Source organism: Vulpes lagopus, chromosome 2 (assembly GCF_018345385.1).
Source record: "Vulpes lagopus strain Blue_001 chromosome 2, ASM1834538v1, whole genome shotgun sequence".
NCBI classification, from domain to species: Eukaryota; Metazoa; Chordata; class Mammalia; order Carnivora; family Canidae; genus Vulpes; species Vulpes lagopus.
The window spans coordinates 157,347,653-157,371,878 of NC_054825.1; the positions used below are offsets into that span (position 1 = coordinate 157,347,653).

At 43.5% G+C, this 24,226-nt stretch overlaps 1 protein-coding gene across 3 annotated transcripts in view; it reads left to right on the top strand.

Annotated features, from left to right (window-relative positions):
* Positions 1-9,419: 9,419 nt before the first annotated feature.
* The window catches only part of LOC121484176 (zinc finger protein 132-like), a 52,858-nt gene continuing 38,051 nt past the window's right edge, over positions 9,420-24,226 (top strand). The window contains exons 1-4 of one of the 3 annotated variants that reach the window (XR_005985955.1): positions 9,420-9,665; positions 15,304-15,418; positions 15,549-15,685; positions 16,570-16,897. The gene's annotated coding sequence lies outside the window, so the exon portion shown is untranslated. Of the gene's footprint in view, positions 9,666-10,465; positions 10,527-15,303; positions 15,419-15,548; positions 15,686-16,569; positions 16,898-24,226 lie in introns of those variants that run through there. The other 2 variants (XR_005985956.1, XM_041743034.1) reach the window with 2 other exon arrangements.

Consider the following 24,226-nt stretch of genomic DNA (forward strand, 5'->3'; position numbering starts at 1 on the left):
TCTGTGGTTCCCACATATCTCCTCTGTATATCCAGTGACTGTGTGTCTCTCAATGAGCAGCATTTTTATCCATTTAATATCTCTTACTTGAGGGGCGTCTGGGTGGTTCAGTGGTTGAGTGTTTGCCTTTGACTCAGGTTGGCTCAGATTCCTGGGGTCCTGGAATCAAGTCCTGAATTAGGCTCCCCATGGGAAGCCTGCTTCTCCCTCTGCCTATGTCTCTGCCTTTCTTTTTCTGTCTCTCATGAATAAATAAATAAAATCTTGTTTAAAATAAAATCTCTTGGGGATCCCTGGGTGGCTCAGCAGTTTGGCGCCTGCCTTTGGCCCGGGGCGCGATCCTGGAGATTGAGTCCCATGTCAGGCTCCCGGCATGGAGCCTGCTTCTCCCTCCTCCTGTGTCTCTGCCTCTCTCTCTCTCTCTCTCTCTCTCTCTCTCTGTCTATCATGGGTAAATAAATAAATCTTTTTTAAAAAATAAAATAAATAAAATCTCTTACTTGATATCCTGACATTGATTCAATTCCTTTTAGGAATATGACATCAAGAACTGGACTCTTGGTGCATAAAGAACCCTGTCCAATCTCCTTGTGCTAAGAGAGTTGACCAAACTCTAGGATGGCTTCTAATGGCATAAGGTCTAGTCCCTAGGATAACTCCAGCTCCCTGTTGACCTCAGCCTCCATTAAAATGCCAGCCAGAGAAAGCTCAAAGCTGCCAGAACTCACTATTCTATTTAAACCTAAAGTTGGACTCCTGACCTCTTTTCCTTTGAGCATTTAGGCTCACAATTGTAAATATGTATCTCTTACACCTCTTAAGGACCTGAGAGCTCTTTTGAAATGTAATTATCAGGAAGGATAAGACCTTTGTCTCCCAATCCTTATGGGAGGATAGAATCCTAACTTCCTAACTACCAGCCAGCAAACACAGCTGCAGTAGTTCTATTTACATTGACCAACCCTTTGTGATTTTTCAGTTCTGTGACTCAACTGAACCCCTCACTCTTCATCTTCCCTTTAAAATACCTAATAGGGGATCCCTGGGTGGCTCAGCGATTTCACACCTGCCTTTGGCCCAGGACGCGATCCTGGGGTCCCACGTCGGGCTCCCGGTGTGGAGCCTGCTTCTCCCTCCTCCTGTGTCTCTGCCTCTCTCTCTCTCTCTCTCTCTCTCTCTCTCTATGTCTATCATAAATAAATAAACAAACAAATAAATAAAACACCTAATAATCACTGAAGGAATGAGAATGGAATTTAACTTTCTGCCCTACTAAAGTACTTTGTAAATAAAATGTTTTTACCACTTTAATGAAAGTGTAACTATGTTTATCTTTGACAACATCAATCTCATCAATCTCTAGTGTATGGTGCCTGGGTGGCTCCATCAGTTAAGCAGCCAATTCTTGATTTTAGCTCAGGTCATGATCTCAGGGTCATGGGATCAAGCTCTCTGCCCAGTGGAGAGTCGGCTTGAGGATTTTCCTTTTCCCTCTTCTTCCCCTCCCACCACCTGTGTGCGCTCTCTCTCAAATAAGTAAATAAATAATTAAAAAAAAATAAAGGGGAACAATGAAACAAATACTATTTGGTATAGAGACAATGGCTGCAGTGCTCAAACGTGGAGCATATTTGTAAATGGGGCTCTGAATTCCAAAACATCAGGAATCTCATAAATCCATAATTTAATCTCATTGCTGGAAAGTGATGATCATTTCTTTTGTGATTGCAAGGACTGTTCTACATGAGTGATTTTATATTATCTGTATTCATCAGGGTTCTCCAGAGAAAAGAACCAAGAGGACATTTATTATAGGAATTGGCTTATGCAATTTTAGAGGCTGACTAGTCTCAATGGGCTACTGTCCAAAAGAGTGCTCATCCTCTTTCACTAAACAAACCAACAAAAAACCCTAAGGTTTATATCTACTTAGAGCTGTCTATTCCTTTATCACCATACCTTTATACATCTAGTGTTTCCAAATATCATTTTAACTTAAAGAAAATAGGGGTTTTGGAGGAATAGGCATAATGATGAAGGGAAGTGGGCTTCCAGTTATAGAATGAATAAGTCATGAGGATGAGAGGTGGTAGTATAATTCCTGTCATAATCAACTATAAAATTGTACAGAATATAAGGAGTGGCCACTTGCAGGCATTGGACCGACCGTGTGGAGCTGTGACCCTGAGGGAAGGATGCACAATAGTTGAGGTTGAACCTCCTATTCTCCTGTAGTGCTGTTGTGCCCAAGATTGTGAATCCGAGAAACCACCAAGAAGCCGACACCAAAGCAAGTACACAAGGGTTTATTAACAAGCTTGAGCTTGGGTCCAAGTATACTCGACACAGCGGAGCAGGGACTTGGAACCCGAGGTGGGTTACAGCTGGGTTTTTATGGGCTAGTCTAGGGGATTTTCAGAAGGAGTGGAGGAATTTTTTCATTACGATATGGGGGAAAGGGTGGGGGAGTTTCTTAAGATCTGTTTCATTCCAATACGGGACTTTCTGTCTCTGTCAAGCGCGTTCTGAGCTCTGTTTTCATTCTGATATGGGACTCTCTGTTAAGGGCGTTCTGCGGTTTTTCCTGTAAAGTTCAGCTTTTATTCACAGGGGCCTGAGATGGCTGTACTTGTGCTAATGCTAAACTGGGAGTGGAATGGCCTTAATTTTCTTGGCCTCCACAGTGCACCTTCCAAACTTGCACAGGGAAGTAGAGCCCAGAGAGCAGTGGGTGGACGCAACAGAGATCATAGCTCAAGGCAGGGCAGGCAACAGGAAATCCTGCTGCTGCGTCCTTTGGGGGTGGGGGAAAGGCTTCCTTAAAAAGGGTTGGGTAGTATCTGGAGCTTTAGGCTGGGCTTTTTTGGTTCTCCCTATAGAGGTGGATACCCTCCCTCTCATATCAGAAGCCAGATGCACACAGGAACAACCAGCCATTGAATCCCAGCTTCCTCCTCCAGTGGGAGTGTCTTCACTGTTGGCACCAGAGGCTGAGTCCCCACTTCTCCTTTGAGAGGCTGATGTCCCTAAGGAGTTTTAGTCCCATGTGTCAGGACAATCTCAGGGCAAGATACAACTGGCACACTGTGACCTTACTAGACACTATGTTGGGCACTAAAGCCAATCCTGACCCCAACCACCAAAGTGTGAGAGTTGTGGGTTCTCCAGGCCTAGTATGGCATCACCAGCATCCTGGCCTTCATAAAATACTATCTGTCTCTGCTTCTCAGTCCTGGTGACCCTTGAGAGCAGCCTGACCAGCAAGGAAAGATTCTGAACTCCAAGAGTTTCAATGGCCTGGGAGGAGGGGCCCTGTGGGAACCCAGGGTTGGGTTGATAGGCTGGGTCTAGCTGGAAGGTTTGGAAACAAAATGGAAAACAGTTTTCACAAAGAGGCAGCTTTAAGTGCACGAAGTATGGAGATGAGAAAGTATCAGGGGTAAAATTAAGAAGTGACTCTAGGTTGTCCGAGATATATTAAGTGAGAAAATCAATGTATGGATCAGTATACAATGTATGACTTGATTTGTGCCAAGAAAAAAAAAACAAACGTGTTAGAATATGTTTGAATACAGATATAGGCACAGATTGATGTGCACATGTGCAGATATGATTCTAAAAGAATAATCCCAGAGGCACCTGGGTTGCTCAATCAGTTAAGCATCTGACTCTCAGATCAGGCCTTGATCTCAGGGTCATGAGTTCAAGACCTACATTGGACTTCATGCCGGGTGTGTAGCCTACTTTAAAGTAAAATAAAATAAAATAAAATAAAATAAAATAATAAAATAAAATAAAATAAAATAAAATAAAATAAAATAAAATAAAATAAATAAAATAAAATAAAATGAAATGAAATAATGAAAAAATAAAATAATAAAAAATAATAAAATAAAATAATAAAATAAAAATAAAATAAAATAAAATAAAATAAAATAAAATAAAATAAAATAAAATAAAATAAAATAGGTCAGCCCCAGTGGTTTAGTGGTTTAGTGCCACCTTCAGCCCAGGGCATGATTCTGGAGACCCAGGATCGAGTCCTATGTCACTGTGTGGAGCCTGTTTCTTCCTCTGCCTGTGTCTCTGCCTCTCTGCCTCTCTGTCTCTCTGTCTCTGTCTCTCTCTCTCTCTCTCTGTCTCTAATAAATAAATAAAATCTTTTAAAAAATAAATAAATAAAATAAAGAACCCCAAACTATAAATTTCATTTTTCCTCAGGAGCTAGAAGGATCAGAGACTATTCATAGTCTATTTTATAAATGTATGTAATAAAGTACCTCTTTATTTTTATTTTTTTAAAGATTTTATTTATTCATTCATGAGAGATACTGAGAGAGAGAGAGAGAGAGAGAAGCAGAGACACAGGCAGAGGGAGAAGCAGGCTCCAGGCAGGGAGCCCAATGTGGGATTCGATCCCCGGACTCCAGGATCACACCCTGGGTGGAAGGCAGGTGCTCAACCGCTGAGTCAGCCAGGGATCCCCTTTTTTTTTTTTTTTTTAAGATTTTATATATTCATTCATGAGGGACACACACACACACAGAGAGAGAGAGGCACAGACACAGGCAGAGGGAGAAGCAAGCTCCATGCAGGGAGCCTGATGTGGGACTCAATCCTGGGTCTCCAGGATTACACCCTGGGCTGAAGGCGATGCTTAACCACTAAGCCACCTGGGCTGCCCATAAAGTACCTCTTTAATAAAAACTTGAAGATTTAACATTTTATATATTTTTTAAAGTTTTGGGAAACAAACATACACTGATGCATTTCTGCAGACTCAGGGCAAAATTCTTGCAGATTCATAAAGGATTCCTTTTTTTTTTTTTTTTTTTAAGGATTCCTATTATTACAAGAATCAAAAAAAAAAAAAAACACAAACAAGAATTATAGGGACCTTATACACAGGAATCACAAGAGAAGGATGGACTCTTTCTTGCTCATATGCATCAAAATCACCTTGATTAGGGCACCAGGTTGGCTCAGTCCTTTGAGCATCTACCTCTTGATTTCAGCTCAGGTCATGATCTCGGGGTCCTAGGATTGAGCCCTTCATAGGGCTCTGAGCTCAGTGGGAGTTATTCTTGGGATCTCTCTCCCCCTCCATCTGCCCCTCTCCTCACTCATGTTCTCTTTCTCAATTAATACATTTAAAAAAAAAAATCACTTGAAGGAGAATCCCTGGGTGGCTCAGTGTTTAGTGCCTGCCTTTGGCCCGGGGTGTGATCCTGGAGTCCTGGGATCGAGTCCCGCATCAGGCTCCTTGTAGGGAGCCTGCTTCTCCCTCTGCCTGTGTCTCTGCCTCTCTCTCTCTCTCTCTGACTCTCATGAATAAATAAATAAAATCTTAAAAAAAATAAATAAAAAAATCACTTGAAGAGTGAAGAGTAAGACAGATTCCAGGGCCTGACTTCCAGAGTTACTGATTTAGTTGGTCTGCATTCAGAAATGAGAAGATGCAAAAAAAAAAAAAAAAAAAAAAAAAAAAAAAAAGAAAAAAGAAAAGAAAAGAAAAGAAAAAAGAAATGAGAAGATGCATTTCCAGTAGGTTCCCAAGTGACTGTGAAGGCAAAAGTCCGAAGATCAAACTGGGAAAACCAGGGTTGTATGAAATCCAGCCTGGTTCTGGCCCAGAGTCCACCAAGGTGGGGAATTGTAGGCTTCAAGAGGTACACCCAAGTGTTCTTACCTGCATCCTCTGAGTATCTCTACAGTGAGGAAACCAGATGAATGAACTGGGCTCAAGTCCTGCACCCTCCACTCCTGCTGAACCTTGTGAGGGCTCTACCCAGCAAAGCCAGTCACCTGCTTCTTCTGCTCCAAACTTATTTTAAAAACACCCATATGGTTCATTCCTTATCTCTTTAAAATGTTTTCTCAATGGCCTTATGAAGAAGAATCTCCCTCCCCCCCCCTTACTGTGCTACGTAATATTACATTCTATTGATCTCTTGTTTTCATTGTTTTACCACATGCTAACTTACTATGTTACTTCATTATTTTCTTTCATATTACCTGCCTATTTTATTTGAAGAATGTAAGCTGCAGCCCGGGTGGCTTGGCAGTTTGGTGCCGCCTTTGGCCCAGGGCGTGATCCTGGGGACCCGGCATTGGGTCCCCGCGTCGGGCTCCCTGCATGGAGCCTGCTTCTCCCTCTGCCTGCGTCTCTGCCTCTCTCTCTCTGTCTCTCATGAATAAATTAAAAAAAAAAAAAAAGACTGTAAGCTGCATGTAGACAATAGTTTTTGTCTCTGTGTCCCAAGGTCTCCCATTCACGTATAGTACTACCTGAAACTGAGTACTTGCTCAATGAACACTTGTTGAAGTTGTGAATAAATAGGACACCTCAGCTTCTTATTCATTTTTACTAATCTGGCTACAGTAAATATCCCTTTCAAGTCTCCCTAGAAGCTGGTATTTCTCAATGTTTTCAGGAATAAAAGCCCTGATAAAAATTCTCCATGATCCTAACTTTCTTCAGACTTTCCTGATGTTTCCTCAGAGCTGTGTCTGACACTGTCTTGAATAACTGCATAAACCTTATAACTAATGTTCTGAAATTTGCATTTAAAAACACTTTCTGAGATAATCTCAATTCCCCATTCAGAACCATCCCTGCAACCACTGGAAGATAATAATCACTTTGGAGTAAAAAGAGGAGATCATGGGATTCAGGTGCCTCATCTCAGAATTCAGATGCTCCCTTTCTACTTTGACCTTTACAAAATAGCAACATTAGGGTAAGAGAGGGTTTTGTGTTGGTCTCAGCCTATCAATAATGAGGCAATCAGCTAGGAATGCCTGAGGTTCAGTACTACTTGTGGCAAGCCCTCATAGATACTTCTCTGGAGCTAATGTCGTGGCTGGACTACCCCTCATGATTTTTTATTATGATTTCAGGACACACCTCAGGGAAAACCACCAAGAACTTTGAAAAACCAAGATTTATTACTCACAGGTAGTGAAGGATACAAGGCACACACAAGGGCCACACAAGGGGGTCACCAGTAGAGATAGGGAGGGGTGTGAACCTGGAGCTCTGCCTTGATTATGGCCATGTATGGGCTGCCAAGGGTTTCACAGGTCCCCTCTTTGTTGGAGAATTTAAAACATATGAGTGGGAATTGTGTCACAAAGGGAAAAACAGGGTCACTTAAGTGATTGGTTATTTAGGCTGCCTGGGACTTTACACCAGTTCATTTGACTAGTAGCTATGTTAAAAAGCCAGCAATATGGGATGCCTCAGTGGCTCAGCGGTTGAGCGTCTGCCTTTGGCTCAGGGCGTGATCCTGGAATCCCGGAATCAAGTCCTCCACAGGCTTCCTGCACGGAACCTGCTTCTTTCTCTCTCTGTCTCCCTCTCTCTCTGTCTCTCATGAATAAATAGATAAAATCTTAAAAAAAAAAAAAAAAAAAGCTGGAAATATGCTTTTTCCAGATGGATGTCTTTGAAATTGATGTCTTGGCAATCAAAAGTTTGTCAAGTCCTAGCACTACAGGGAGGGGTGAATAGGTGGAGCACAGAGAATTTTTGGATCAGTGAAGCATCTCTATATGATATTATAATGGTGGATACTTGTCAGTATACATTTGTCTAAATCCATATACTGTATACCATGAGTGAATCGTATACAACTGTGGGCTTTGGGTGATAATGATATGTCAGTGAAGGTTCATAAATTGCAACAAATACAACACTCTGGTGGAGGTATACTGGTAATGGGGGAGCTTCGGTTGGGGGAGGGGGCAGAGATATAGGGGAAATCTCTGTACCTTGTGCTTAATTTTGCTGTGATCCTAAAACTGGTATAAAAAATAAAATCTAGGGATACCTGGGTGGCTCAGTGGTTGAGCGTCTGCCTTCAGCTCATGGTGTGGTCCTGGAGTCCTGGGATCAAGTCCCACATTGGGCTCCCTGCATGGAGCCTGCTTCTCCTCTGCCTCTCTCTCTCTGTCTCATGAAAAATAAATATAATCTTTAAAAAATAGGGGATCCCTGGGTAGCTCAGGGGTTTAGGACCTGCCTTTGGCCCAGGGCATGATCCTGGAGTCCCGGGATCAAATCCCGCTTCGGGCTTCCTGCATGGAGCCTGCTTCTCTCTCTGCCTCTCTCTCTCTCTCTCTCTCTCTCTCTCTCTGTGTCTCTCATGAATAAGTAAAATCTTTAAAAAAATAAATTTATTACAAAAAAAAGATAGCATTGGTTAAGTTACTCTCAGATTGAGATGTTTCTCAGATTGCTAAAAGAATCGAGTGTATCTTAGTATATGGAATAAAAAATGTGGATAAAAAGTGTTTTTCAGTATGTGGGTCACAATCCTTGATGATATAGGCAAAGGAGAAATTTTCTATGGGATTCAGACACAGAGCTTGTCCACCGGCTTCAGGGCAGTCTAACATCCCTCTTCTTCCTTCCCAGTCATGGCCCTCTTTGGAGTCTTTTCTATTCTTCCTGACCAAACATAATGAAATGCTGAATAGCACTTCAAGCCACAGCATTTGAAGAGCAATAACATAACGTTTCCAGCTATTCAAGGACTCATTGTATTTATTTTTTTCTATTTTTTTTAAAGATTTTATTTATCCATTCATAGACACAGAGAGAGGCAGAGACACAGGCAGAGGGAGAAGCAGGCTCCATGCAGGGAGCCCGATTTGGGACTCGATCCCGGGTCTCCAGGATCACACCCCAGGCTGCAGGCGGCGCCAAACCGCTACGCCACCAGGGCTGCCCTCATTGTATTTAGTTTTAAAAGATTTTCTTTATTTATTCATGAGAGACAGAGAGAGGCAGACAGGCAGAGGGAGAAGCCGACTCCATGCAGGGAGCGCTATGAGGGACTCCATCCCGGGACTCCAGTATCACGCCCTGAGCAGCCTCTCAACCGCTGAGCCACCCCGACGTCCCATGTACTCATTTTATGACTCATTTTATGACTGACTGATTATGGGATGATTAGGCCATTTATGTTAAATAGATCTGGGAGCATCTCAAATAAGATTTTTATCCTCTTTTTTTTTTTTTTTTAAGATTTTATTTATTTATTCACGAGACAGAGAGAGAGAGAGAGAGAGAGAGAGGCAGAGACAGGCAGAGGTCTAAACCGCTGAGCCACCCAGGGATCCCCGGTTTTTATCCTCTTGAGGCATGCTGACTTTATGGAGTCTGAAACAATGTCTTTTCTCCGCCTTTGACACAGGCAAAGCCTCTACCTTCCTTGAGGTAGGAGGAATACTACTTTCCAGCTTCCCTCTTAGTGCCGTGCAGTCAATGCTCTGGTTGGTCAGGGTGGAGAACACCCTTCCCAGCCACCTCCAGAGCTCCGGGACTACATTACCCAGAAGGTTCTGCATTGAGAGGAGGCGATAACTGATCAGGACGAGGCGTATCTGTGCTTGCGCATGGCATCGGGGCGGAACTTCCGGCTTCCTGCGGCTGTTCGGCGTAGTTTGCAGTTTTCGGAGATCCTTTCCGCAGGGCTGAGGAGTAGGTGACGGAGCCGAGTAGATGTGAAAAGAGTCGTCCTCAGGGCAGAGACTTGGCGCACGGCTCTGCGACGCCGCCCGGGCTGCGCCTTACGGGGGCGGGACAGGGACCCCCAGCCCGGTGTCCGCTCCGTCTACAGAGTCCGATGGCGGCGGCCGAGCCCAGGGCCCCAGCGCAGGTAAACGCTCGTCCCCCGGGCCCTTCCCGCCCTCCCCCGACCCAGACCCTCAAGGCCGGAGCACAGGGCGCCTGCTCGGGTCCCTGCGGCCCAGGCCCGGGTGTTCCGGACCGGGAAGAGCCGGTGGGTGGGGGCCCCGCGTGTGAGCGCTGGCGTGCGGGAGCGGGCTGCAGGGGAGGGGCGGGCTGGGGCAGAGGCTGCGGGTTCGGGGGTCGGGGGGCTGAGGCGGGAGGAGTCTGAGGTCTGGGAATAGGGAGCGTGAGGCGGGGTCACTCAGGAACTGGCGGTCCGAGACTTGCGGCACCTTTATGTAAGGACTCTGGACGCCAGGGGGAGTTTTGGCCAAAGGAGGGACAGGATCTCCGTAAGGGGTGAGGAGTGATGAGGACATTGAGGCCCTGGTAGGTTGTCTTTGTTCAGGGTCACACAGCTGGTAAAAAGCAACACTGAGCCCTGAGGCCCACTGGTTAGACGGCCAGCCTGAGGTCACATTTGACAGGAGCATGCACGTGCACGCACAAGTAGAGCAGCAGGCAGAGAGAGGAAAAGCAAGCTCCCCACTGAGCAGAGAGCCCAACATGGGGCTCAGTCTCAGGACCCTGGGATTACCATCTAAGCTGAAGGTAGACGCTTAACTGACTTAGCCACCCAGGCATCCGAAACTAAATTTTCTTTTTCTTTTCTTTTCTTTTCTTTTTTTTCTTTTTTTTTTTTAAGATTTTTTTTTATTCATTCATGACAGAGGGAGAGAGGCGGAGACCTCAGCAGAGGGAGAAGCAGGTTCCATGCAAGGAGCCCAATGTGGGACTTGATCCTGGGACTCCAGGATCACTCCCTGGGCTGAAGGCAGGCGCTAAACCGGTGAGCCACCCAGGGATCCCCTAGTTTTTATTTATTTATGAGAGACACAGAGAGAGAGGCAGAGACATAGGCAGAAGGAGAAGCAGGCTCTATGCAGGAAGCTGGATGTGGGACTTGTTCCTGGGACTTTGGGATCACGCCCTGAGCCAAAGGCAGACAGATGCTCAACTGCTGAGCCACTGAGATATCCCTCCGAAATTAGATTTTCTTTTTTTAAAAAGATTTATTTATTCATGAGAGACACACAGAGAGAGAGACTGAGGGAGAGAGAGAGAGAGGCAGAGACACAGGCAGAGGGAGAAGCAGGCCTCATGCAGGGAGCCTGATGTGGGACTCGATCCCAGGACTCTAGGATCACACCCTGGGCCAAAGGCAGGCGCTCAACCGCTGAGCCACCCGGGGATCCCCGAAACTAGATTTTCTAATATGTGTGATGAGGGAAGAAAACAGAGGTATCAGGGATAACCCCAGGGGATTTGATCTTTGCAACTGTAGGGATGGCAGTTCCAACTGAGAAGAGGAAGTTGGTAGTAGGAGTAATAATCACTGGGGATATCAGGAGCTTTGTTTTGGCCACATTGAGAATCTGAGGTATTTCAGAGACCACTGAGTGGAGGCATCAGATTGGCAACTGGAAACAATACAAGTTGGGAAATCAAAGAGTGGTTCAAATTGGAGACCTTCAAAATGTGGTATTTACTGTGTGGACCCAATTAATCTGTGGTTACATATAAGAGGTATAGTCTTGTTAATGATTGTGAAGCTGTTTATAGGCCAGGATGTAGAGGGTAAGGGCTGAGCACTGGGTCTCTCACTTGGGTACCTTAGTGATGGTATTAGAATTCATAAATGCAGGTGAGGGTGGTATGTATCCCTAACGTAGGCTGTATCAGACTGACTAGTCTAGCAGATGGCCAGGGCTTCCAAGAGAAGAATGGAGATGAGAAAGATGCAGAGACAAGGGGTAAATGAGGCAAGATGTCACTCAGGCCAGAGCTCTTGCTTATTCTCTATGATTTGTGAGGACTTTGGTGGGACCTGGGGTGTTTCATTCAGCCTGGTAGGTGTAGTTGGGGCAAATATGGTCATCTGTAAGAATCAGTAGGACTGGGGTGGGTGATAAATGGACTGAACTTTGAATGAGGGTTAGGTGGACAGAGAAGGTTGTCATTGCTGAGGGGACAGCAAGCACAACACAGGGTGCAAGAGGGCCATGGGTTTCTGAGATCCACAACTGGCTCTGTGTGGCTTAGTGTCAGGCACGGAACAGAGTCAAGAGGGAGGCCTTCATAGAAGGATTAGGTGTTTCCAACTCCCAACAGGAGCCGTGGGAGCTCTGGGGTAGTATTGGGTCCTGTTTGAATTTGCCAAGCAACTCTGGCTGTTTTCTGCTAAGTTGTATTTCATGGCCTAAAATTAAGACCCATTGTTATGTGCTCCCTTGAGCACTCCCAAGTGCTTCACATGGCCTGAGTGCAAGTTCTCCTCCCCACTCTTAGATAAAGTTTCCTAGCCAAGCATCCCTTTTCATCAAGAGGACCAGAGCAGTTCCTGCTTATGCCTTTATTTTTATTTTTTTTAAATAATTTTTTATTTTATTTATTTATTTATTTATTTATTTATTTATTTATTTATTTTAATTTTTTTTATTTATTTATGATAGTCACAGAGAGAGAGAGAGGCAGAGACACAGGCGGAGGGAGAAGCAGGCTCCATGCACCGGGAGCCTGATATGGGATTCGATCCCGGGTCTCCAGGATCACGCCCTGGGCCAAAGGCAGGGGCCAAACCGCTGCGCCACCCAGGGATCCCTATTTTATTTATTTTTATTTATTTATGATAGTCACACACACACACACACACACACACAGAGAGAGAGAGAGAGAGAGAGGCAGAGACATAGGCAGAGGGAGAAGCAGGCTCCATGCACCGGGAGCCCGACGTGGGATTCGATCCCGGGTCTCCAGGATCGCGCCCTGGGCCAAAGGCAGGCGCCAAACCGCTGCGCCACCCAGGGATCCCTTAAATAATTTTTTAAAAAGATTTATTTATTTATTTATGATAGACAGAGAGAGGTGGGTGGGCAGAGACAGGAGGAGGGAGAAGCAGGCTCCATGCCGGGAGCCTGATGTGGGACTTGATCCCGGGACTCCAGGATCGCGCCCCGGGCCAAAGGCAGGCGCTAAACCACTGAGCCACCCAGGGATTCCCCCTGCTTATGCCTTTAAAATGGGTTTCACTTCTCTGCTAGGCCATGGGGTTATTCACACAAGCCATTCACATCATCCTCTGGGAACCAGATTGTACCCCACCTCTTGATCTTGTAAAACTTGCATCTCACAGCCCCTGGTTGTTTACTCTTACACAGTGTACAACGTTCATGTGGCCCTATAAAGTTGTGGTGTCCTCCTCTCCCTGGCTGTGAGTATATGTAATTAATAAACTACCTTTGACCTTGTCTGTCCAGTATTAGGTACTTTGTGTTTGGCCATCCCCTTAACCCTAGGATGGGAATTCTGCTCTTCTCGCAGTGGTGTAAAGGAGGGATGACTAACACAAGAGTGACTTATAGGGAGACCAGGGAGATGCCTGTGCTGTGGGGCATTGAGGTATGGCCATGGGCATATGGCTGTGGTGTCCAGGAATGTGAGGGCTGTGCATTCTAAAGAATACTTGGAGAGAGTGTGTCTGATGGTTTCAGAAACCTACTATTGAGATTTACAGGACTTTGATAACATCAGAGGAATAGCTTGACAGAAGTGTGTGGATTCATCTAGTGAGGGCAACAGCTTAGACATCCATTTGTTCACCTGCCTCTTTTTGCTGATGATTGGACCTGACCAGTGAGCCCATGAGGAGACAGCAGTGCAAGTTGTACCAAGGCCTGATTTATTCCCGGAGTTGGAGGGCTTGGGAGGAGAATGGGTATGGGGTATTCGTGTATAGATGAATTGTGGGTACTCTGGAGAAGGGCTGTTGGTGGTTTCATGTGTCACCATCATGATAGGGCACTGTGACCCTTGAAGACATGGCTATGTACTTGTTCTGGCAGGAGTAGGGTCTCCTTGAGGTTCAGAGACACTAATACAATAATGTGATGCTGGAAAGCTTTGAACTTATAATCTCGGGATGCCAGGGTGGCTCAGTGGTCGAGCGTCTGCCTTTGGCTCAGAGTGTGATCCTGGAGTCCTGGGATCAAGTCCTGCATTGGGCTCCCTGCAAGGAGCCTGCTTCTCCCTCTGCCTGTGTCTCTGCCTCTGTGTGTCTCTCATAAATGAATAAATAAAATCTTTAAAAAAAAAAAAAGGAACTTACAGTCTCTCTGGGTAAGGCCCTCATACCCATCATGGTACCTTTAGATGTTCTCTGCTCTTCCCTTTTTCCCCAGGCACTGGTCTCTCCTTCCCATAGCAGGACCATGGACACTACTTGTTTCCCCAATTCCCTAAGCCTGTGCTGTGGCTGAGAAGTCTGAGGTGTGTGCACTGCCCTCTCCCTGAGCAGCCCCAACACAGGGTTAGGCATATAGTGGTCATTGTAATTGATTTTACTTTGCTTGCCCTTTCCCTAGCCTGGTGACTTTGTGCAGGTCCAAGGCACCTGAATACCAGTTGCTACTTCTTTCCTCTAGCTGACATTTTTTCATGAATGCTTGTGCCAGGAATTGCTAACACCAGCACAGTTACAGTTGTGTGGACCACGGTCTTTTTCTTGCAACTCCTCTACGTTTTCTGTATTTTTTTTTCCTCCTGTGTGCTATCACATGCTGAGTTGTTCTGACCCAGTACTGTCTGCTCTTCTGTAATGTGTTCTCCTTAGTAATTGCATCATCCAGGTGCCATGTATTTGGTCATCTTGGGGGTAGGTTCACAAATGGCTCTGATCAAGCCACAGCAAGATGGAGGATCCTGATCTGGAGGGTTGATACCTGGAGAAGGACATAATATCAAGGTTGTGTTTAAATTGTAGCAGAAGTCGGGGCACCCAGGTAGAGCTCAGTGGTTGAGCATCTACCTTTGGTTCAAGTCATGATCCCGGGGTCCTGAGATCGAGTCCCACATCGGGTTCCTGCATGGAGCTTGCGTCTTCCTCTGCCTATATCTGTCTCTTTCTGTGTCTCTCATGAATAAATAAATAAAATCTTTAAAATAAATAAATTGTAGAAGAAATCTATTCTATTTGGTTAGTGTTCAGTGCCAGGGGACACACCTCATTTCTGGTGTTTCTTCAGTCTTGATGCTTTGCCTACTTATCAACTCTACATGTTACTTCTATTCTTATGTTCTGTGCAGGACCAGTCCATACCTTTCTGGACTCCATGTCTTACCTACTTTTCTCACTCCTCCATCTGCAGTGCTTCCCAACATTGACTTCTACATAATTTGTCATGAGGTGTGCATATTTCTTCAAATAGTCCTTGAACATGAGCTACTCTGTTGCAGTTGGATTTTCTTGGTCCTGGACTTACCTTTCTATATAGTGCTCATGTGTCACCCGTAAACAAGAACTTGTTGGAAGTTATTTGCAGAAAAACGGGGCATAGGCCTCCTCTCCTCCACTTGTCATACATCAGAGTTGTGTCCTTCACCATTTGAGACCTTCCCCATTTTATGTTCTTCATTTCCCTGGAACAAAGGCTGTCTTCAGCCCAAACCAATCCTGGTTCTGCAGACAAGCCCATGGACTTGTCCTGAGTTTGTCAAACGCATTCTTGTGAATGGGTAGTTGACTCCAACCGGAGTCAACAGGGACTCCTCCAGCATTTTATTCCTTTCAGGTTGTTGATATGGAGCACACACTGAGGAGGCACCTTTTGAGCAGAGCATTTCTGTCAGAGTGTCACAGGTCAGGACTCCAAGGCAGGTGTCTCCCAGAAGGCCTACTCTTGTGAGGTATGTAGCCTAGTCTTGAGAGAGATTTTGCACTTGGTTGTGTCAAGGAATACGTACTAGGAAGAAGCCATATACCTGTGGGGCATGTGGGAAATAATTATGTTTTACTGCAAACCTTCCATGGCACCAGAAACAGGACATTGGAGAGAAACACTTCAGAAGCAGAGCCTCATTTGTGAAGAGCTACAAATTCTGTGTGTTGAGGAAGCCCTTTACCTGCAGGGAGATTGGGAAAGACTTCATGACCAGCTCAGGATCTCTCCAACAGTAAGTCACTTACACCGTGGAGAAGTCAAAGAGCAGTACCAAGTATGTAGTGGCCTTACATGATGTAAAAATTCATTATAAATGGGGAAGATACATGAAAACTTTTGAGAACAAATATATATTTATTCAACACCAGAGAGATCTCTCTAGAATAAGATGTTACATATGTAGTGCATGTGGGAAGTCTTAACAAAAGGTACCCCTCAATCACCATTGGAGAGTTCACAGTGGAAAAGGTCTAAATGAGTGTGGGGAATGTGGTAAATTATTTACCAACAAGACCAACCTCATTCAGCATCCCTGAGTTCACAGTGGAGAAAGGCCTTATATATACAGGGAATGTGGCAGCTTCATTTATAGATTCAGTCTCCTGAATTACCTGAGGTTTCACACTGAATCCTTATGAGTGTGGGGGATGTGGGAAATCCTTTATAAAGCTCTGTGCTCCTCAGCGCTGGGAAATTTACAATGGATGAAGGCCTTATGAGTGCTGAATGCTCAGGTAGAGGCCCTATCTCATTGAATACTGGAAAATTCATGTAGAAAACTTAGGGAACTAATGTAGATGTGTGGGAGTGTTCTATTGTATTCCTTATAACCTGGAAGTGATCCATATGAGGATGCTATCTACCTGAATTTAATCTCCTACATGAGAATGGCCACTAAGTGCCAGGTATGTGAGAGGTATGTTTTTAAACTGCACAGCCTGTTGCCAGATGTGTGTCCCTTGGTTCTGGCAGAAGCCTACCCTTGGAAGGTGCCTGTGGTGTGTATCATTTACTAACTACTTTAGGGAAGTAAAACTTCCCTGTTGTATTTGTAAAGGATATGTGAGAAGCCTGAACATTCATCCCTTTCTTATTTTTTTCTCTGTGATGACTTAGGCCCTGGACCTGACCAAATTTGGGCTCAGAAGATTCTGCTCATGATTTGAAAACACAGACTTCCTTTTGAAAAAAAAAAAATTTATTTGTGCATGAGAGACACAGAGAGGCAGAGACACAGGCAGAGGGAGAAGCAGGCTCCATGCAGGGAGCCCGATTTGGGACTCGATCCCAGGACTCTGGGATTACACCCTGAGCCAAAGGCAGACACTCAACCACTGAGCCACTCAGGCGTCCCAAAAACATAAACTTCCTGTTTCAGGAATGGTCTCATATGACTCTCGTGATGGAGTTTTCCAGCCTTCAAATAAAAAAGCTTGGAACAGCCTGCCTTCTGTGTTTTTGGTTTGTGTGATAATGAAGGCCTTATTTAAGGCACCTTTAACCTTGGGGATTCTGTTCACTGTGTATGTGGCAGTTTGAAAATAACTATTTGAGTTCTGCTAGCATGAAGGTGTAGCCAGCTTGTGTTGGGACCAAACTTTGTGTGCCTCAGATAGGATAATATTATGGCAGGATTTGTAGGGCTCTCTCATTTTGCCCTAGTTTGCATTGCTGCCCACAGCCTCCCAGGAGAGACTGCAGGGCTTTATGGTCCTTACTTAGAGCTTGGATGTCATGATATTTTGTAGCTTCAGAGGTCAGCCTGAGGAGAGATGGTTGTGACAACTTCTGGTGTTTATGAGAGTTACAGAATTGTTCACTTAGTCACAGAGGATGTTGCATTGTGCTCAGTACTGGTAAGTAAGGGAAATCTGTTCCTCAGGTCCTAAAAGAGGCCATATACTCTGGTGTCCAGAATTCTTTAGGGTGGTGCCACTGGTTGAAAGATTATAAGGAGGAATCATAATTGTGTTTTGTTTTTATTTAAAGATTTTATTTTTTTGTTTATTCATGAGAAACACAGAGAGAAAGAGGCAGAGACATAGGCAGAAGGAGAAGCAGGCTCCATGCAGGGAGCCCGATGCGGGACTCGATCCTGGGACCGTGGGATCATGCCCTGAGCCAAAGGCAGACAGACGCTCAACTGCTGAGCCACCCAGGTATCTTGGAATCATAATTGCTAAAACAACAACAATGGATTTATAGGGAGTGAGGAGATTACAACAAACTAGTTAGAATGGGCTCCTTTAAAAGGGTATCCACAATATTTAGTCATTATGACTGTGAAGGATGAGCAGGTACAGAAATTCTCAGGCTTACCAGAAGGATGTATCTTGTATACCTGAGGGCCTGTCAGAAAAAATAATGTAAAGTTTTAATGACTTGTAGCTTTTTTGGGCTATCTCCAGGCCTTTGCTGTGTAGGGAGGAAAATCAGGGCATAGAGACAAAGGAGATGTCTTGGTCAGTGCTTCATACCCCAGCAGCCTGCATTCCTTCTGATTCAAGTGGAAATGACTTTCATTGTTTACCTGTATTTTTTTTATTACTGAGGCAAGAGATCCCCTCCTGGGATGGAGGTGGAGATGGTGGAGTCAAGATAGGGGGAGTAGGAAATCTAGATTTTAGTCTGAACCATGTTTCTAAAGCTTTGATAAGGTATAGATAACATACAATAAACTGTACATATTTAAGCTGTACGGCTCAGTAAGTTGAAATTCATTTAATGCATGAAACTCATTACAGTCATGATAATGGACCTATCCATTACTCTCATATTTATGTTCAGCACTTTAATAATCTCTCTCTCTGCCCTGCAGGGAACCATTGATCTACTTTCCTTTATAACAGATTAGTTTGCATTGTCTAGGATTTTATATAATTGAAATAATAAATTAATTGCTTACTCTTTTTCTTTCATGGGAACCCTCTACAGAATGTTTATTTTCAGGTTCAGCAATTACACTTAATATGAATAGTTCATTATTTTTATATTGCTGAACTTGAGTCCCGGGATCAAGTCCTACGTTGGGCTCCCGGCATGGAGCCTGCTTCTCCCTCTGTCTCTCTCTCTCTCTCTCTCTCTCTATCATGAATGAATAAATAAAATCTTTAAAAAAAAAAAAGTTCACACATTCACCCAGCCAGTGACTCCAGAATTGCACCCTGAAGTACTAACACAAGAAAAATGAAACAGCCACATAAAGAATTGTATTAAAATGTTTGTAGGGGGATCCCTGGGTGGCGCAGCGGTTTGGCGCCTGCCTTTGGCCCAGGGCGCGATCCTGGAGACCCGGGATCGAATCCCACATCAGGCTCCCGGTGCATGGAGCCTGCTTCTCCCTCTGCCTGTGTCTCTGCCTCTCTCTCTCTCTCTGTCTATGAATAAATAAATAAAATCTTTAAAATAAAATAAAATAAAATAAAATAAAATAAAATAAAATAAAATAAAATAAAATAAAATAAAATAAAATAAAAAAAATAAAATAAAATAAAATAAAATAAAATAAAATAAAATAAAATGTTTGTAGGGCAGTGCCGGTGCCTCAGCGGTTTAGCGCCTGCCTTTGGCCCCAGGGTGTGATCCTGGAGACCCGGGATCCTGGGATCGAGTCCCACGTTGGGCTCCCTGCATGGAGCCTGCTTCTCCCTATGCCTGTGTATCTGCCTCTCTCTCTGTGTCTCTCATGAATAAATAAATAAAATCTAAAAGAAAAAAGAAAAAAGGGAAAGGTTATAGAAATATCTACATTAAGATAAAAGCTAGATCTCCAATAAGCAACCTTACTTTACATTTCCAGGAACCAGAAAAACAATAAACTAAGCCCAAAGTTAGTTGAAGAACATAAATGATACAGATTAGAACAGAAATAAGTGAAAAAGATACTAGAAAAACAGTGGAAATGATCAGTGAATCCAAGAGGGTTTTTGTGTGTGTGTGTGTGTGAAGAAAAGCAAAATTGATAAAACTAGTTACCCAATGTAAAAAAGAGAAAGGATCCAATTAAAACTATAAAAAGTCTAGGCTTTACAGTGGATACCACAGAAATAAAAGAATCACAAGAGACTACTGTGAACAAGCACAGTGCAGTGATTAAGAAAACTAAAGCAGTAAGGTTTGGTGTTTTGAGGTCCATCTATTGACCGCAGTGACTGAGAAAAACCTACCCTGTGCTCTTGATGAGAGCTGTTGAAATCCTAGTTATATAGATAAAACCAAAAACATTCATATTTTTCGAAAGTTGGGAAGACAGCTTTCCATATCACAAATGATATTTGTGTGTTCTTGTGCATGCATGTTCTGTCAAGACAATTCCATGGTTCCTTAGGTGTGTTAGGTGGTTTTGTTTTATTTGAGACAGTATTCTTTCAAACACTTTTCCTACAAGATTTTAAATGTATAATTCATGACCACGTACACCATTTGTAAAACAAATGAACTTTTAGCAAACATCAGCTGCCTCATCCACTCAGTCCCTCAGACCAGAAGTAAAAGATTTAAGAGATATTTGTAAGTAGGAAGAATGGAAAGAGCAAACATGTCAAGAGACAGGATGAGATTAGATTAAAGCTGTTTAAGTTAGGAAAAGCATCTTAGGAAAACATTTGAATTTTGAAACTGATAAAACCACTTACAACCTTTTACCTGAAATAACTAAGTCTTTTCCTTAAATTTGTATTTTCTCTGTTTAAGAGGGGAGGGAAGATTTTTCTGTTTTTTGCAGTTCATATAATTCTTCCTATGGAAGTATAATCCTGATTTCTTTAGTGTGTCCTCAGAGAAACAGTCATACTCTGTATGGTGTCATAAGATTTGGAGTTTCTCTGAATTGGGAGCCTCCCACATACTGTGTTACCTTTTAAATTTTATTTTTATTTAAGAGAGAAAGCACAGGGGTTGGGGAAAGCAGAGGGAGAAGCAGACTCCCTGCTGAGCAGGGAGCCTGATGAGCTGGATCTCAGGAACCTGAAATCATGACCTGAGCCAAGGGCAGACGCTTAACCAACTGAACCACCCAGGTGCCCCATACTGTTATCTTGCCATCATCTACAAGAGTTTTATATAAAAATGTTCATGATTCTGCAATGTGAAGAGGCAACGTGAGGATTTCAAACGGCAGGTGGAACAGCAGATAGAAGGCAAAAATACAATCTAGCTATAGTATAAAGATTAGGTTTCGGGACACTTGGATGGTTCAGCGGTTGAGTGTCTGCCTTTGGCTCAGGTCGTGGTCCCGGAGTCCCAGGATCAAGTCCTGTGTTGGGCTTTCTGCATGGAGCCTGCTTCTCCCTTTGCCTGTGTGTCTGCTTCTCTCTCTCTCTCTCTGTCTTTCGTGAATAAATAAATAAAATCTTAAAAAAAAAAGATTAGGTTTCATAACTACATCAAAACTCCTACGACTCCATTCTTGAAGATTCCACTAAATAATATAAAAGAGAAAATGTCTGACATCTAGGACCTGTCCTAAATTCAACTCAGTCATATTTCCTCTTCATTTGCCAGGAATAAATCCATATGAAGAATATTCCAAGTCTAGGAAGCCACTCCAGATGGCTCATCATTTTCCTGTGTCTCTCTTTCATAAAAGTTTAGTACATGGTCACTGCATACATTTAGTAAATTATCCTGTGGCCAGGGACACCTGGGTGGCACAGTGGTTGGGCGTCTGCCTTCGGCTCAGGGTGTAATCCTGGAGTCCCTGGATCGAGTCCTGCGTCCAGCTTCCTGCATGGAGCCTGCTTCTCTCTCTGCCTATGTCTCTGCCTCTCTCTTTCTGTTTCTTGTGAATAAATAAATAAATAAAATCTTGGGCAGCCCTGGTGGCTCAGCAGTTTAGCACTTCCTTCAGCCCAGGGTGTGATCCTGGAGACCCAAGATCGAGTTCCACATTGGGCTCCGTGCATGGAGCCTGCTTCTCCCTCTGCCTGTGTCTCTGCCTCTCTCTCTCTCTCTCTCTGTCTCTTGTGAATAACTAAAAAAAATCTTTAAAAAACCCAGTAATTATAGGGATGGCCCTGGTGTACCATGCTCCTTATTGGGGTGTTCCTCTCTGAATCCCAGTCTCTTTTGGGTTCTAAACCTGATACTCCCCATCTCATGAGGATAACATCCAAGGTTCTGTTGTTGGACAGGGCAGATGGCATGGCTATGTATTGAAGATCTTGATGTATGTGACTAGGATCCTCCTCCATCTTCTTTCTAGAATCATGTGCTAATATATTAAGACTCAGATGCAAAATATACTTGGATTTTGTCATTGATCAGTTTCTTGAATCTGGAGGTTCTGAATAATTATGAAGAGCTAAGAGTAAGTAGAGAAGACTTTTGTGGGCAGCCGTGGTGGCTCAGCAGTTTAGCACCGCCTTCAGCCCGGGGCGTGATCCTGGAGACCCAGGATCGAGTCCTGCGTCGGGCTCCCTGCATGGAGCCTGCTTCTCCCTTTGCCTGTGTCTCAGCCTCTCTCTCTCGGTGTGTGTGTCTCATGAATAAATAAAATCTTAAAAAAAAAAAAAAAAGACTTTTGCCCTCATACTCTACAATCTAACAGTATGGTAGGTAATGCCTAAATTTTTTTCTTAAGTAACTAGCTCTAGGAAATTTTTACTATAAACCTATTTTTGACTCATCTTTCACCCAGAGATCAAAGGGAAAAGAAGAGCTACTCAAACTCCTGTACATTCCATGCCTTTAAATGTATGTTTTCCTCTTTAATTATGTAAAAGCTTTAAAGTGTGATAATCTGTTTTTAATTTTATTTATTTAATTTTAATTAGGCTCCACACCCAATACGGAGCTCAAGCTCATGGTCTTGCAATCAAGAATTGCATGCTCTATCAACTGAGCCAGCCAGGTGCTTCTCTATTTTCATTTATTTGTATTTATTTTTAAGATTTTATTTATTTATTCATGAGGGATACACAAAGAGGCAGAGACACAGGCAGAAGGAGAAACAGGCTCCATGTATAGAGCCCGATGTGGGACTCAACCCAGGAACCTCCGGACCACGCCATGAGCCGATGGCAGACGAGCTCAACCACTGAGCCATCCAGGCATCTCTCTCTCTCTCTCTCTCTCTATCTATCTATCATCTATCTATCTATCTATTTATCTATTTTTTAAAAGATTTTATTTATTCATGAGAGACACACACACACAGAGAGAGAGAGGCAGAGACACAGGCAGAGGGAGAAGCAGGCTTCTCACAAGGAGCCCAATGCGGGACTTGATCCTGGATCCTGGGATCACGCCTTGAGCTGAAAGCAGATGTTCAACTGCTGAGCCACCCAGGCGTGCCTATTTTTAATTTTTAAAAATAAACTTATTTGAGAGCAGTTTTAGGTTCATAGCAGAATAGAGCAGAAAGTACAGGGAGTATACAATGTATACTGTCTGCCTGTCCCCAGATGCACAGCCTTCCCAATTATGAGCACCCTATATTAGAGTGGTTCATTTGTTACAATCAATGAACCTAAGTTGATACATCATTATCACCGAAATTCCTAGTTTAAAAGAGACTTTTTTTTTTAAAATTTTTATTTTACTTATGATAGTCACACACAGAGAGAGAGAGAGAGGCAGAGACACAGGCAGAGGGAGGAGCAGGCTCCATGCACCGGGAGCCCGACGTGGGATTCGATCCCGGGTCTCCAGGATCACGCCCTGGGCCAAAGGCAGGCGCTAAACCGCTGCGCCACCCAGGAATCCCTGAAATTCGTAGTTTAAATTAGAGTTTGCTTTTGGTGTTGTACATTCTATGGATTTGGCAAACATATAATGATATCATTATCATACAGAATAATTTTGCTGCCCTAAAAGTTCTTCATGCTTTGCATATTCATCCATTCCTAACTTTAATCCCTGGCAACCACTGATCTTTTTACTGTCTCCAACGTTTTGCCTTTTTCTAAATGTTACATAACTGGAATCACACAGTGTGTAGCCTTTTCAGATTATCCTCTTTCACTTAGTAATATGCATTTTTGATTCCTTTGTATCTTTTCAAGGCTTGAAAGTTCATTTCTTCTTAGTGCTGAATAATATTCCATTGTTAAATATACTAGGGTTTATGTATCCATTTATCTATTAAAGTGAATCTTGGTTGCTTCCCAGTTTGGCAACTATGAATAAAGCTGCTATACCATCTGTTTGCAGGTTTTTGTGTGGATGTGTTTTTAGCCCATTTGGGTAAATACCAAGGAATGTGATTGATTACTGAATCATGTATTAAGAGTATGTTTAGTTTTGTTAGACACTGTCAGACTATATTCCAAAGTAGTTATGCAAGTGTGCATCGCTACCAGAAATGAATGATAATTCCTGTCGTGCCACCTTCTCACCAGCATTTGATATTGTCAGTGTTTTTGATATTGGCAATTCTGTTAGGTGTGTAGTAGCATCTCGTTTTAATATTCATTTTTAAAAGATTTTTATTTATTTGAAAAAAATTTTTATTTATTTGAGAGAGAGTAGAGCAGGAGAGAAAAAGCACAAGTGGGGGTGAGGGACAGAGGGAGAGGGACAAGCAGACTCCCTGTTGAGCTCTCCCAGTGCAGAGCTCGATCCCAAGATCCTGAGATCATGACCTGAGCCAAAGGCGGATGCTTAACCGACTGAGCTGCCAGGGACCCCTAATTTGCAGTTTCTTAATGACCTATGATGTAGAACATCATTTCATATGCTCAGTGGTGGTATGTGTATCTTATTTAGTGAAGTTTCTGTTAAGGTCCTTTTTTTGCCCTTTTTTGTTTGTTTGGTATTTTTTTGCCCATTTTTT